The sequence below is a fragment of the Trichosurus vulpecula genome, chromosome 1 (assembly GCF_011100635.1).
Source record: "Trichosurus vulpecula isolate mTriVul1 chromosome 1, mTriVul1.pri, whole genome shotgun sequence".
Taxonomy (NCBI): Eukaryota; Metazoa; Chordata; class Mammalia; order Diprotodontia; family Phalangeridae; genus Trichosurus; species Trichosurus vulpecula.
The window spans coordinates 245,746,751-245,763,362 of NC_050573.1; the positions used below are offsets into that span (position 1 = coordinate 245,746,751).

The window sequence follows — 16,612 nt, forward strand, 5'->3', positions numbered from 1 at the left end:
TGAGTGTGTATTTTGCCACATTTTACACATTATATAAGCCAATTCAGCAATAATTTATTAAATGCTACCCATGTGCTATGCACTGCGCTAGGCTCTGAGTATAAAAAAACAAAATCAAAAGAGACCCTGCCCTCAACAGGCCTTCTATTAGAGGAAAACAAGATGTAAACAGATAAATAAATTGGAAAATACAGGCAAAGCAAATACAGAGTAATTTAATGGGCAGAGCCCTAACAAGTAGAGGGACGAATAGAGAGTTCTAACAAGTAGAAAAACCTCATATACAGAATGGCACTTGAGCTGAGTCCTAATGGGACCTAGAGAGTGTAAGGTAGAGGTAAAGTCAGAAACAGCAGAAGGTGGGGAGAAAAAAAATACCGAGTATGTTACCTTGGTTGAAATATAGAGTGTGTGAAGGGGAGTAATATGAAACCAATAAGAAAGATAGTTTAGAAAATGATTGTGAGTGGTTTGAAGTGCAAAACAGAGGTATTTGCAACATATTATTAAAAACCTTACACAAATATTTAGTATGTCATATTATATCATTAGTATAAATATAGCCAGCTAATTCTTTTGATTACTTTTAGCACAAAAACATTAAATTTTATTGTATTTCAATAGTTAATAGTCTTCTAAGACTCTCACATGTACTTTGATTCACCTGAATCCAGGATGATTTTCTGAATCTTTCCCTGATTCCCTGATACTTTATCATTTTCTGTTCAATTTCATCACATCACTGCACTCCTTTAGAATGTGATAGAATAACAAGTATTTTTAAAAAATTAAAGGAAATTTGAATTAATATTTTTGAGAATTTTTTAAGACTTTCAGTATAACCCTTGAGGCAGCAGAAGACACCTTGGGGTGTCATGAAATCACTGTGCTAAAAAATTGCATGGAGAAATTCAGTACCCCTAAATAAACAATCCTTAGCTGTGATATAATTGCTTTTTAAGTAGTATCCTTTATATAACTATGCATTGAAAGACAATGTCACAAAATACATATGTTAGAGAGTAGGATTAAAGCTGATTTCAAATTCTAAATTTTTAATAATGTGGTTGTGTTGGCTTTAAAATACCATTGTTACCCAGAAATATGGCTATTCTCCTTTCCTCCCAGAATCTGATTTTTCTTGTCCTATATAAATCTAAAAATGTAGCCACAGCTGAAAAAGGTGATAAAGAAGCATAATTAAATAGAACTAGGACAATACTCTAGCCCCCAATTCTTGTTTCTCCCATTTGTCCTGTTCTTCCTAATATCAATTAAGTGCTCCCTTGTGAACTCTAAAAAGGGGAAAGTTAAGGCCAAGTGTATACGGTTAAACACTGAAGGCCAACCGCTTAGTTATGCCCACTCTACTGAATCCAAAGGGAATTCTGTGAAGCTATCCAAAGATAGTATCTGGTCCATATGTGTTCTTGCTAATGGGGTCATTTTTAGACCTCTGCCATCTCTCCATAACTGAACTATTTTTTCAAGTTGTTTCTCTTTAGGATTCATGGAATTTTCTCCATTCTTACACCCGTTCTCTTTTTTGTAAGAATTAATTACTACTGTTTAATCACACTCATTAAAAAGTTAATAGAACTTTAATGAAAATAATATTAAGGGAAGAGATTGAAAATGGTTAAGTCTGAAATCAGTCCAAGTCCTTTCAGCAAAAATAAAGAAAATTTTAGAATATAAAAATTGTAAATTCTCAGATTGAGTTGAAATTAGATATCTTCTTTTACATTGTTAGAAAGACAAAAGTCTTTGGTGGTGATGAGTTTCTCTACAGCAATAATCCTTTGACAACATTTCTTCTGGAAACAACTCGATCTGTGTCTGTGGAATGACCAAGCCCTTGTTAGCTTCCATTTGTAAGGATTTCAGAGAAGCATGAAATATTATTGAATTTGGAGTCAGGAGACCTGAGGTAAAATCCTAGGCTCAAATACTTCCTATCCATGTGACCATGGACAGGAAGCCATTAAACCCTCTTAGCCTCAGCTTCCTCATCTGTAAAATGTGAATGATAATATGTTGTCCCTACCTCATAGGATTGCTTTGATGGGACTCCTTATAATTATCCAATCAACATAGACAGGTGATTTATAATCATTTCCATATGTCAAAACTCTCAATCTTTACGGGAACCTTCCTTAGCCTTTGCTGGTGACTCCACAGACCTTGCTTTTATAAAAGCAGATTTGCAAAGTATCATTTCTAACTCCTGTGCCAGGCAACACGATACCCAGAAGCTAAGGTTTTCAAAGGTACTACTCTGGGGAACGGGAGTATTTTCAGAGGGCAAGATAGGACAAGAATAGATACATCCCACCAAAGAAACAAAAGCCTCCAAGGTGACCTACGAAGGGACAGTGGATAGAAACGCATAAACAGTGGGAAAGAGAAGCAGGATGAATGATGGAGAGGTGGCCAGGGCATTGCAGTGGGCTGCTATTCATTTTAGAATCTCTGGAAGTTTTCTTGGAGAAAAAACCTCATTAAAGAATGTAAGGTTCTTGGAGTTAGGTTCTTATTTTTTTAATCCCAAGAGTCTAGAAGAGTTTATGGCACATAGTAGGTGCTGAGTAATTATGTTGATCAAATGGGGGAAGGGAGAAGTATTTTTATATAGCACCTACTATGTGCTAGGCACTGTGCTAAGTGCTTTTTACAAATACTATGTAAGTGGATCCTTACCACAACCCTGCGAGGTCAGTGCTGTTATTACTTCCATTTTACAGTTGAGGAAACTGAGGCAAGCTGGGTTAAGTGACTTGCCCAAAGTCGCACAGCTAGTAAGTGTATGAGGCTGGGTTTGAATTCGGGTATTCCTGACTCTAGGCCCAGTACTCTATTCACTGCATAGCCTAGCTGCCTTACGCTTGCTCATCACGTAAAGCCAAATTTCAATACGTTATGAATAAGCATAAATATATCTGTGTTGTTAATAAATATTGTCAATTTTTTAAATTGATTTTTAGCAGGAAAAAAATCATCTGATTGGGTTGGAGCTGGGTGGCTAGCAGCAAGCTGACCCATTGCTCTAAGATGCAAATTGGCAATGTGCAGAGTTCAAGACCAATCATAGCCCACTGTTATTCATGCCAGCAATAGAATGAATGAACTATAAGGGGCTTTCAGTTAGTCCAATGACTTAATAGAAACACACTTGTGGTCCTTGTATTGCTGACTAGCAATTATTTTAGGCTAAATGAGGAAGTACTATCAACTGCTCTAGGAAGATCTCCATATAGATTTCTGAAGATAAAAGAAGAGCAATGAGAAGAAAGAAGGCCAATGCCCACCCCCACCCCCCATAATGAGAAGAAAGGAAATACTGGTGAAGAAAAGCGAGAACAAATCACTGACACTGACTATAAAATAAATAAACTCCAAAAGAAAAGTGTAAGAAAGGAGAAAGCAGCAAAAGTACTTGTTTGGGAGAATTAGAACAGCAAAGAAGAAACTAATATATAAGATCCTAGATAAGATTTTTCCATCCTCCCTTTGGAATATACAAAGAATGTCTACAACACTAAACCTCATACTAATCCTCCCTTAATGAATAACATTCTAGTCAACACTCCCATTCTGATGACCTATACAAAAGATTGGTAAGATGCAAGTAGTCTAGATGGTCAAGACAATTAAGAAGTAAAATCATTAACTATGTGACCAAGATTTTAAAAGAAAAAATTAAACAAAGAGCACCTTCAAAGACAGTGAACTTAAAAGCTTTAAAATCAAGCCAGAAAAATGTATTATTAAATAATCTTTAAAAAAGGAGAGAGAAAGGGAATCATTCACAGTTGTGTACAGAATTTAGAATCCAAAGTTCATTTAGTAAAATAAACAGCGATGCAAAAAAGATAACTACAACAAAACACCGTAGGGGGAAAAACGGTAATTTTTAAAAAAGGATATTGCCCAGACTATGGCATGTGATTGACTTGGAAAAATAACAATTTAGTCCACCAATATGTACAAATCGAGAGAGAACCGGATGTGGAGTTGGGTAGAAGGATGTGATTAGGTTGGATTATATTTGGGAAATTGAACAGTGCTGTCCATGATGATGATAAGGATGAGTCTCATTTATATAGTGTTTCAAGGTTTACAATCCCAGTGAGGTAGGCATTGCAAGTATGGAACTATTATCCAAATTTTATAGATGAGAAAATTGAGCCTTAGGGAGGTTAAGTGAATTATACAAAGCACACATCTAGAAAGTATCAGAACCAAGATTTGAATTCAGATCTCCTAAAGCATCTTGCCTTCAAATCGGTGGTTTTTAACCTGGAGTCCAAAAATTTGTCTTTAAAGATACTTAGATAACTATTTAATTATAATTGTTATTCTTTGTAATCATCAGGTTTTTTTTATTTTATGCATTTAAAAACATTTTTCTAAGCAAAGGGTCCATAGGCTACACCAGACTGCCAAGGAGATCCTCTATGATGCTTCCCCCCACCAAAAAAAAAATAGATTACAAACTGCTGCTTTAAATGAAAGCAAATTGTTTACTCTCACTAGGTTCATCTCCTTAATACCAATATTTTCCCACTGTTACTATGAGATTACCCTACCTCCAAAATTCTCTTCCATCTATTCTATGAATGCATATATATGTATGTATGTATCTTGTATGAAACTAGCTATTTACACATTATCTCCCACATTAGAAAGTAAGTTCCTTGAGAGGAGAAACTGTTTTCAACTTCTTTATCTCCCCAGTGTTTAACACAGTGCCTAGCACATTATAAATGTTTATTAAATGACTGTTGACTTTCTGAGTAAAGAATCAAAATTACAGGTAACCTAAAAAGGCAATGGAATGATATGTGAGAGGTACAAGTAGACAGTGGCATATTCTCATAGCAGGATATGTATGGCCAGAAAAGGAAGGAGACCTCCACGTAAAATAATGAAAGATGGCAGAGGCAAAGGCCGAGTATTATTGCATTGGCACCCTTGAGACTTAAAAAAAATGCCTTCAATGTTCTAGATAGATCCTCTATGTGGAATTCATGGAAAGGCATGGATTAAAATCATTCAGAATGAAGAGGCATTAAAAGAGTTGTAAAATATGCATCAATGAATTAAGTACCATGTCAAAGAAATCATAGATCAATTTAAGTATATAAACTAATTTCTAGGAGGCACAGAAATAAATGTGTGCTTTCCCTTTGCTTTTTCTCCTCTGCTTCTTCATTTGCCACCTAAAACTATGCATTTGAAAACTAAGTATGCCTGCCTCTACTATATAGCCTTTCTTCCCAAGTCAGCTGATTCTCATCTTATCATTAAAATAAATGTCACTCAAGGAAGTCTCTGCAAAAAGAAGGGGTAGTACTCACTACTATCAAAAAAGGAGAATGAAATTTCACATATTAGATATTTTTACTGTTTGATGTGTGTGTGTGTATATACTTACATATACGCGCATATATATTTATATATCATCATACTTACGGAATAATTATTTATTTAGCTATTTAAGTTACCATGACTAATCACTATGTTCCTCTTTTTCTATCCATGGGTTTTCTGATGTTTTAATTTAGTCACCAGGGGGAGCTAATACTGTACCTCGAGTGTAATAGGTAGATTCTAAGAAATGAATTAAAAAATAAATAAATAAGAAAATTAAATTGACATTCTAGGGACTTTAAATGAAATATAATTCTAAATTAATTCCAAGTTTGCCATGAAAGCAAATGTTTTGCAAGGATAAGATTACATTTAAAATGTTTTTCCTATTCAACAACAGGATAAAGAAGATAAAACTTTCCTGTTGGTAAAATTTAGAATCATACTGCATTATGACAGGCAGAGAGCTTTGAGATTATCTCGTTTAGCTCCTTTCTTTTACAGATACGTATCAGTTATTTGAAGAAAAAAAACATATATACAGGTATATAGGCTGCTTTTCGGATCTGTTGAGGGAATGTTTTTCACTCATTACTTAGCACATCTGTCTCAAATAAAAGAATAATATTACCATTTCCTTAACTTCAAGGGCCGTTATAACTTTATTCCACCATCTACATGTTCACTGAAAATATTAAAAACAGAGGAATTTTTCAAACTGATGAAAAATTATAATGATACAAATGTAATTATAGGTTCCTATGAACTTTTTGTTCCAACTATTCTTTCAGGTCCCAATTCATTTTTGGCACTTTTAATATGTGCTCAAAGATTTCTATCCTAATAATCTACTTGAATTCATTTACCCAGGAGAAAATCTCTTTAAACTTTGAGAAGCTACTCTGGCAACACAGAAGGAGAGAGGGCTCAGAGTTTGTGGAATAATCACCTCTAATCGATCAATTTCCCCCTGAAGGTAAAGCTAAAAGAAAGGAAAAGTTGAAGAGTTCCAGTCCTGTTCCTTGAAGTTTAAAGGGACTAAGTCCTGAGGGCACTTTGTAGAATGATTCCCATCTTCTCCTCCAGATGCCTATTAAGAGGTCATAGATCTCTGTGACACCAGGACCATTCCCCAAAGATAACATCCCCTGTCATTTAGCACAAAAGAAAAGATGTGGAAACAGGGCACTTTTAATAGATTTCTTTAACAATTAGTTATTTTGAAACATAACCAAGTTTGCCACAAATATTACAATTATCTCATCATTTCAAGTTTTGTAGTGTAATATCGTAATTAGCTCGCTATTATTGTGCTGAATTTCGTATTTAAAAGGACAAATGTGTCAGAGCTGTCATATGCATAGAATCACGTACCAACGAAAGGACATGCTACCAGCATATGGGATAACTTTACAGGTTTTAGCATCAAGGAAGCATGTTTTTGTTTGTTTCATTATATCAAAAAGGTATATCACCTATACATAATTAATAATCAATTAAGTCTTAAATGTATAAATGTTTGCGAATTGACATGGGGACAAAGAGACTGCTTTCAACACCATCACTGACAGGTAAAAGATATAGAGACTGGACGCATCACGGTCCAGGGGAAAGAATACTGAACTAATCCCAGCTCTGCAATTAGTCACATATCACTTAATTTCTGTAGGCCTCAACTTTTTTATCTGTAAAATGAAGGGCTAAGACTAAATAACTCTAAAGTCTCTTCTAGGTTTAGATCTGTAACCCTATACTCCAGTTACAATCACTGTGGTGGGGTTGGGTGTTGTGGGTGGGGTAGAATGAAAAGAAAGCCAAGCATTAGACTATTACCATTACAATATTAAAAACAAAGAATGAGATAAAGATTCATTTAAATACATTATACCATAGATAATCAAACCTGTAATCTTAACTTATACACAAATTAATAGTGTTCATTTTCTCTAATTTCTATTTTACTATTTGAAGATGGCAATTAAAACAAATTTTAAATATAAAGTACAGAAAGTAATTTGAATGATTATATCACTGATTCGTGGAATTCTCCATCTAATTCATTTGTTATAAAAATTAAATTGAATGGAGAAGTTTCTTAATAAGGATTCTGAGAGAGAGTCTATCCCACAGTAATATCGTTTTTAAAACTTTCCCAAAGAATGATAACTAAATAGAGATCTACCAGTTATTTTTTAACTGAAAACATAAATTAAAAACTTACATGCTGTAGTGACAAAATTGTGCATAAAACCTGCTTCTCCTGAAATCAGAGTTTTCAAGTTACATATTTAATATAGCATCATCCATTACATAGAAAGTGAATGCAGATGGATGGATGGATGGATGGATAGACAGACAGACAGGCAGGCAGGCAGACAGGCAGACAGACAGGCAGACAGACAGACAGATAGACAGATAGATAGATGAGCTTTTAATAGATTCCTTTAATAAATTCTAGCTTCCTAAACTCAAGAACAGGTAGAAATTCTGAACAATTAACAGGCACAAAAATGTGTTGCTTTTATACAGACACCTTATTTTATAGATAATTTAATATCAAGAACATTAAGAGAAGAGTTATGGGCTGAATCTCAATATAAAAATTACTATTATGAAGTTGGAAACTTGAAAACTACTAAGTATTCACAACAGAGTAAGACTCAAATGATCCCTCCTCCAAAACAGGAAAGAGAAATTCACTCAGCCAACAGTCGAAAGGTTAGAAGCAATTGTGAATAATCACTTTTCCTTTCCTTACATAAATATGAACGTGAACAGATTCAGAGCACTAACAGAGTACTAAACTGACATATTCAGACCCACCTCATTCTTGAAAACTAACACCAGAAGGGAGTTCTGATGTGGACATTCTTTCAAGAAAGAACTGAGTGCCAGTCTGCAGATGAATTGAAATCTCTAAACAGAACTTTTCAGTATTTACTTGACTCATTTTTTTTTCTCGGAAGGAAAAAACAATAATAGAAGTGTTGAGCTAAGATTCTAATAGTAAAAAAAAAAAACAAAAAAAAAAAACCAGAATTTCGAGAGATTAAAAAAAGGAATAATCACTGCTGGTCCTTTATGTTTTATTAACTTCCATCTCAAAGGATACTACATTCTTTTCATGTAATTTAAACAAACTGTGGATTTCAACAACATTTATTAATTGCCTACTATGTGCCAGTCATTGTGCTAAGCTCTGGGGATACAAAAAGTAGTAAAAGATAGCCCCTGACTTCAGGGATCTTACAATCTAATGGAGGAGACAACATGCAAACAAACATGCATATGCACACACACACCACACACATACACACACATACACAGCAAGCACTATAGAAGATAAGGAAGAAATAATTGAAGGAAGACACAAGAATTAAGAGAGCTTGGGGAAGGGAATTTGGAAAACAATTGTCAAATATAAGTCCTCATAATGATGAAAATACATTTGAGTGTGCCCCAGAACTTCAGGTTCTATTTTAGGGTCCTTGATCTGTTGGTTTCTAAGTAGAGGCACCCTGTTCTTAATTTAACAGGACTGTATAAAAAGTATTCTATTTTTACTGGTTCTTTGGCAGTTGACTACAATTTTCAATTGACTACAATTTGCACAAAACATAAAAGAATTTTCATAACTGCAAAGAGCATGTAATGTCATGTACTCTGCAGAAAGCATCCATATAGTGGTCTGAGTCATTATGCTCAAAGTTATATAGTGCCTGGCACATAGTATGCCCTTACTGTATGCTTGTTGACTGATTCAAGAACCAACTACCTACAGTCCCACTTGTTGATAATTGTACCGTTACACATGCAATAAATCTCTTCATATCAATATCGGTCTGCTGTACCTCTCAGCGTCCCCCATCAACAACATCTTTGCAAGTGTATGCATTTGGACAAAAGAATACGAACTCCTTTCCATATTCAATGCCCAAGCTTGTCACACTAACAATTTGAACGCATCTTTTACGAATGATCAGATTTTTGCAACATAGAAAGGGAAAAAGACTCAAAAGAAGAAATGTGCAACGTAACCAAATAAACTATTAGACATGTATCCTGGTAGGGGTAGCTTCATTTTGATGATTTACAGTGCTAGTTCACAGTCTATTGTGTAAATGTAATGAAGCCTTAGTAATCTCAGCCCTCACCACAGCACCCTGCTATTAAATCTTTGCTGAGAAGTGTGATGAGACCCTTCCAGCTTCCCGCCCTCCTCACCCCCTACAAGGATTGGCAAGAAATGATAGGGTTTGTGGATTAGTAAAATGAGAGGTTCTCTATGTTTTTTCTTCTTTAAATATATATTTTGATAATGTGTCTTCTGTATCCAAAAGCCCCAAAGCATTAGCGTGCTCGTTTCCCTGCCTTCTTGGCCCTTTTGGTGCAAGAGAGCAAAACTGGTAAAGAAATACAGGTGATTTCCATCTACTGCTACATTCTGAATACTATTATTTTATTTCTACCATGCACCTTTCCCCCTCACCCCCTAGGCAATCATGACACAGAATTTATTTGCCCATAACGCAGAGGAGACCAGAGAGATACTGTATCATTGGCCTGTAAAAGAGCAGAACTCACCTGTATGAATATCATCCCGTCCCTCCAAATCCAAAAGCTCAATTTAGTTATTTTAATTCCAGTCTACCTCAAAAGATGCCTGTTCTTATGGACTCTTAGGGATAGAAGGGACCTTAGGAATCATCTAATCCAACTGCCACATTTTGCAAAAAAGAAAGTGAGGGATGGAATGGTTAGTGTAGCAAACATAGCTTGGCCCTGGACTCAGGAGAGACTGATTTAATTCCTACCTTGACGCCTTTCTAATTGGGTGACTATGGGAAAGTCATCTAAAGTATATGAAATTCAAATGGGGGAGAGGGAAAGGAGCAGTACTAGCATCTACACCACAGCGTTTTTGTAAGCCTCAAAAAAGAGTGTCTTTCATGAAAGTGCTTGGCAAACCCTAAATTGCTACATGAAAGTTAATTACTATTCTTGCCTGAAGTCATACAATATGTTAGTGACAAAGCTATGACCAAGACCCAGGTCTCCCATCTTCAGTGCAGTGAGAATCAATGTGGTGGAGCGAAAGAAAGAACCCTGGAATTTGAGAGAAAGAGCCTGCGTTTAAGCTATAGCTTGCTCTGACATAAGAGCAAGTCATGTAACCATAACATGTCTTACTTTTCTTACCTGTAAAATGAGGCATTTGGATTAGATGATTTTGGGGATCCTTTCTAACTTGAATATTCCATAAGACCAGACATCCCTTAAGCTAGGCCAGAGGTAAAATTGCCTATCAGGTTTGTAAGAACAAGGTGATAATTAACCCAGGTGAGTCTCCGTTGACTCAACTGTAAAATGGATTATTGTGAAGACAGGATTGTTGTCAGGCACTATAGAAATGTGAGATACCATTTTCTACTGTTCTTCTCCTTCTAACCAATTCCTGAACATATTACCCAGACCCAGGTATTAAGTATCTTACTTACTGAGGACTAAAAGGAGGATTCTGGGATCAATTAGAAAACTAGGTTCATTCCAGAGCACATCAGGACTCCTCAGTGAACTCTAAAGATTTGAATGCGGGAGTGACAACATCCAGTACTTCCAAGAGTCCTTCATAATGGAGATAACCTGGAACCAGGATCTGCTTCAGATTTAACCTGTTCCCCAATACCTGGGGTGCTCCAGACCAACTCCTATATGCACTGCCAGAATTTAACAGAACTCCGAAGGAAGGAAGGAAGGAAGGAAGGAAGGAAGGAAGGAAGGAAGGAAGGAAGGGAGGAAGGAAAGAAATAAGTATTTATTAAGTGCCTTTTATAGTTGCTATTATGATACCCATTTTACAGAGAGGCACCCAAAGGTTAAGTAATGTTCCCTGGGTCACACAGCTCCTAAGTGCCTGAGGGCAGATTTGAACATTTAATTTCTCTGAGCCTAGAATAGCAATATTTATTTGGCTCTCAGGATTGCTGTGCTAATCAATAAGAATTAGTCCAATTCTAATTCCTTACTCCAGATTCACTGCGCCACCAGCTGCCTAGGCAGTCAATTGATGCAAAACATTCACCAGGGTGGGCTCTTTGAGTTATTGGCTTACTCTTAAGACTACCTGAGAGAGAAAAGTTTATAAAAAAGGGCTCAATTCTCTGGTGGAAAAGAAAACCCACAAAATAAACAAATAAGTAGAATTATACTGGCATAATAGTCTGGTTGAGTTCAGGAATATGTCCTATAACAGAGCCATCCTGGAAACGAACATTAAGTATCATCAGACCAAAAACCATGCCTGAATTTTCCGACATTCTGGAGAATAGCAACAGCTCAGACATGCCTTTCTGTGCTATTTCCACACTAAAGTCACACTTAGAGTTAGTCAGGCCCTTATCAGAATGGCCCACTTTCTCAAAGTAATGTTCAGAAAAAAAGTTTCATGCCTTGTTCTGGCTGTGAAGAAAGAGGCGTAAGAAAGGGTTATAGGTCAAAGAGGGGAAATCAGAGAGTACATGGGAAGGAGGGAAGAAAACATTAAGAGAATATAAAAATGACAGGGAGTAGAGAGAGGGGACACTAGAGGAATCTAGATGATAAGGACTGCAAATACATGGAAGAAGACACAAAAAACAATGTGTTTGGTGTATGTACTAAAAGTAGCAAAGATGATTGTGAAAATCACAAAGAATGAAAAATAAAAAGGGGCAAAAGGTTAAAAAAAATCAGAAATGGAGTATGTAAAGAAAAGGAAAAACAAATATAAGTTTCAGATGAGGCCACAAATAGCACTTTAGTCAGTTAGAAGGAGTGAGCTTAAGGAAATCTAACTGCCTACATAAAGGAAAAGAAAAAATTGGAAAGGTCAAACCTTCCACCAAAAACATTTCAACCAAGGAGAAGAGTCATATTTCTTTAGCAATTAAAATGCTTCTAGGTGGTTTTCAATCTTTCCCAAACTTTTCTGGACTTAATCAAAGATTTCCCTTTGGCTGACAAAGGGTGAGAGTATTTAGACCCTAAACAAAGCTGCTTTCTTCAGATTCTGTTCCTCCTCTTCTAGTCTATTTCTATTCTCTACCCCTCCCCAAACTTTTTCTCTAGCCCCAATCATTTTGTTCAAGTCGTAGACCAATGTCTATCAAATTCTGAACATCACTTCATCCTCATGCATAAGATGTTGAACTGTGTTCAACACAGGCATTCTTATGCATAAGATGGTGAATTATACCTGGACTAAGGCAGTAATAAATAGCTTAATTTGTGAGGACTCTCATCAGCACCATCATCATCACGATTTCAGTGCCCTGTTATGGCAAAGTGGTGACCAGAGTAAAGGCTTCTAGTTCAACGAGGAATGAGCTATGACAGGTCACACCAAGCTGCAAAGACTTTGAACATGAGACCAGACTATCATTTGAGGGCCATTCCAGCTATATTTGGAAGAAAATTGTTCAAGTGATGAATAGTTTTAGTCATAGCAAATCATAATAAAATCTACTAAGTCGTTAGAGGGATTTCAATCCACAATAGTAAAGAAAGTACTAATGAAAACACATAGATACACATCTACACATATGCGTATATTAAAAGAACCCATAAGAATAGCATAAAATCAGACATCTTAATGAATGGCTATTCCAACACCCTTACAAAATATATCTTTGGCATAAGCTAAGTCTACACAGCACAAAAGTATTTAATAAATCGGCAATTACTGTTTTTAATCATTATACTTGTCTGGAATAAGGACTATATCTTACACCAATAGGACCAAACACAACAGAAGGTACAGAGCAGACACTCAATAAAAACATTTTAAAGGATAATTTAGTGATCAAGGTAGAGGTTTAGGGCTGCCCTCTAAAACAGGGCTGCCTAACCTTAGGTTTTTATTGAAACAACAGACAATATATTTTGATTTGCCATTCTGGTGAGAGCTCTGTGGTAGCTCAGCTTCATTTACTAAAGCATTTATGTAAATTTCTATGCTTGTAGCTGCATTTTGGACAGCTCTACTCTAAAATATAAAGTTGATATCATAGGATGTTATCTTTTTTCCTAAGGGGAATATCCCACCACAGCATGTCCTGGACAACTCTTCAGATTACCATGTCTTTAATAGTAATTTAAACAACTTTGCAAGTAGAGTAGCAGGGGAAATGGATTTGAAGTTAGGAGATCTAGATTAGAGTTTAAGCTGTGTGACCTTGGCTAAGTCACTTGACTCTGCTGAGACACATTTCCTCATAAAATAAGAAGAACAATATATATATATTTGTCTCTCAGGATTGCTGTGAGAATCAATAAGACAATGTATGCAAAGTGCTTTGTAACCATAAAGCATTATGTAGCTGTAAGCTGGACTTTATTTATCTGACCAAAGTAACCATTGAATTACTTTTTTAGGACAAAATGTTTCACTAAAAATAGAATCTGTAAAAGTGCATGATGCATTTAGCAGGACCTTTTAAAAATATTACACTGTGTGACATGTATTTAATGATGTCAATGGAATAAATATGTATTGGCAATGTCTACAGTGTATTTATTGACTGTATCTGATAACTGCCATAGCCAAAGAGAGGTTTGGTACTTGGAAAAATCTTTATTATCTTCCAGCTTCAAATATTAAAAGTAAAATGAAATGATGTAGCATGTCCCACCAATATCCACATAGTGAATTATTATGAGACTTTTCAGAAAAGAAACTTTAAAACACTAGAACAAGTACTGGGCTACAAGTTGAGGAGGCCTGAATTTTAATGCCAGCTCTGCTGCCAAAGTGGGCAAATAAACACATCGGATGTTTTTGCCTCAATTCCCTCACATAATGTAGTAATACTTTACCTATTTATCTCACAGAATTATTATGAGGATAAAGTTGGAATTTATTAGAAAAGTTGACATCCATGTAATTGGGGTAGGCTGACTGGCAGCATTGCTGGAATGAGATGTATAGCACCTACATTCCAGGTGGCTTCAGTTAGGCACAGCCCAAAAAGTGTCTCATCATTGATTTCATTTATTGAGTGCCTTCTACGTATCTGGGTACTTGGGATGCAAATATGAAAACAAAAGCAACAACACAACTTTTGTCTTGAAGATTCTTGAAATACAGTTTAAACACAAGAGTTTCAACTGCACAACTCCCTCCATGTACTCAAAGTCTAAAGACAAGTTTGCTCTAGAGTTTGCCGCAAATGGGCACCTTACGCCTTAAATATCACTAGCCCTACCAAGGCATTCAAGTGTGGGAGCAAAACATCTCCAGGGGTCGGCGGGGGCGGAATATACAAAAGAATGAACGGGAAAAATCAGAAATAGAACAGACTAAGAAGACACAAAGTGATAAGTATTGTTTACCTGTCAGTTGACATTGATTAATCTTGTGTTCTGTGATATCGCTCAGCGACTCAAACACCTGGAGGCAGCTGTCACAGCTGTGCACAGCTTCTTCCTCTAACTCCTCCCCATCTTCTGGCCTTTTCTTACAATCTAATGTATCTCCATCTTCTGTCTTGTCTTCTAATTTACAGTTGGGGTCTGAAAGAAAAGTAAGTCTGTGACTTTGGAGCGTTGAAGACTGAATTCCTTTAAAACTGTATTTAATTTTCTTGCACCAAAAGGACAGAAATGGCATCTGCCTTGGGTTTGTCACAGGACAGGATCACTGTCTGTTTTCCTGTCAAATAAACAAAGGTAATATTCTCCCCTCAAGTTTTTCTTTCTGTTCTTGATTTGGAAAAGCACCTTATTTTCACCGCTACCATGCAGGCCTCCCACTTCCCCATTCAAACACCCCTTCCATACTTCCATGTTAATTTAGTAAAGTCTACCAGAGCTACAGAATGACGTTGGTCACTTTTAAACCTACAAACATGAAGAAAAAGAATAAATCACCTTTAAAATTGAATAGTCTCCAATGAAAAGAAAAAAACCAGCATGCTTAAGAATGAATTACTTTTCACTTAAATATACTGTTTCACGGGAAATTACCAGAATTAGCCAAAAGCCTAGAATAAACTCAGCTAATTACCATAGGCATGAAATTGACCTTTACTCATAAACTGGTCAAAACACACAGTCACCCTATTATTTGCTAGACAGTGGTAGAAAAATAAACTCCACCATACAACAAAATGTACTTACATACACAAACTAGAATCTACATTTAGCAAGTTTCTTTTGCTTTTGCAGTGTTAAAAAAAAGGGGAGGGGGGAGCGGTGGTAAAAAAAAAAACTGTAGTAAATTATAATCAACCATCACTGCATTTAGAAATGTTACTGTTGGATTGGTTAAATATTTTTATAATCCGTACCATTTTTATTTTCTCTGAAAAGTCAGTAACACAAATACATATCTGAATAGTGAAGCAGAGACAACACCTGGCACATAATAGGTACTCAACATGTTGATGGAAGTCATTTTCTTTTCATTCTAGGATATTATTCCCATCTATTTCCATGACACTATTTTCCTTCACAGATAACTAATATGCAGAAAAACTTGTATTTATTTATGCTAGGACATACAATGCAGTGACTTAACTATTTGCAATTTTATTTTTTTCTTCTTTACCACTCTCCAAAGTTATAAACAAATAGTGTCTCAGAATTAAGTAAAAGCTAAGTAGCAACTTTTGTATTTACATTTTTGAGAGTTACAGTATATTTATTTAAATAGGAAATTGAGCAGTATAAAGAACGTGCACAGTTCAAGTTTATTTTTAATCATGCCTAGATTATTTTTAACAATTTGATTATGAGATAATTAGTAAGTTCTCAGCAAACATTCCCAAAAATCTCAATAAATCCTCTTCCAAAACGTTGTTCTGGGGAAGTCGATGCAATCTCCTCATAGCCCCCTTTACTCTGAAAATGATACCTCCAGCTGCCTTGTCTTTAATGCAATGCCACTAGTCACACTGAGTTTCACATAAAGCCTTCCCATTTTTCCTGCAGCTGTTGCAAACTCCTTTTTCCTAACTGCAATAAATAGCAGCCAGACCACCACTCCCCAAATGATTCACATATGCCTAAAATCCACCTATGTGTCAACAAGAATTTATAAAATTTTATCATCCAGGAATCTTTTGGACCGTGAAAACTGAGAAGAGTTTTTACGTCAAAGAAAATACAGCATGAAAAACAAAGTCATTTTATTTTTTTTAACAGAATTAGTCAAGTTAATTATTTAGGTGGAGTTGCCATTTGAAAGGTATTATTCCAATCA

The 16,612-nt window shown here is 35.7% G+C and overlaps 1 protein-coding gene across 1 annotated transcript in view; it reads right to left on the bottom strand.

Moving 5' to 3' along the window:
- The window catches only part of ZNF521 (zinc finger protein 521), a 310,894-nt gene extending 295,977 nt beyond the window's left edge, over positions 1-14,917 (bottom strand). Inside the window, exon 1 of the mRNA XM_036746234.1 lies at positions 14,743-14,917. The gene's annotated coding sequence lies outside the window, so the exon portion shown is untranslated. The remainder of the gene's footprint in view (positions 1-14,742) is intronic.
- Positions 14,918-16,612: the final 1,695 nt, after the last annotated feature.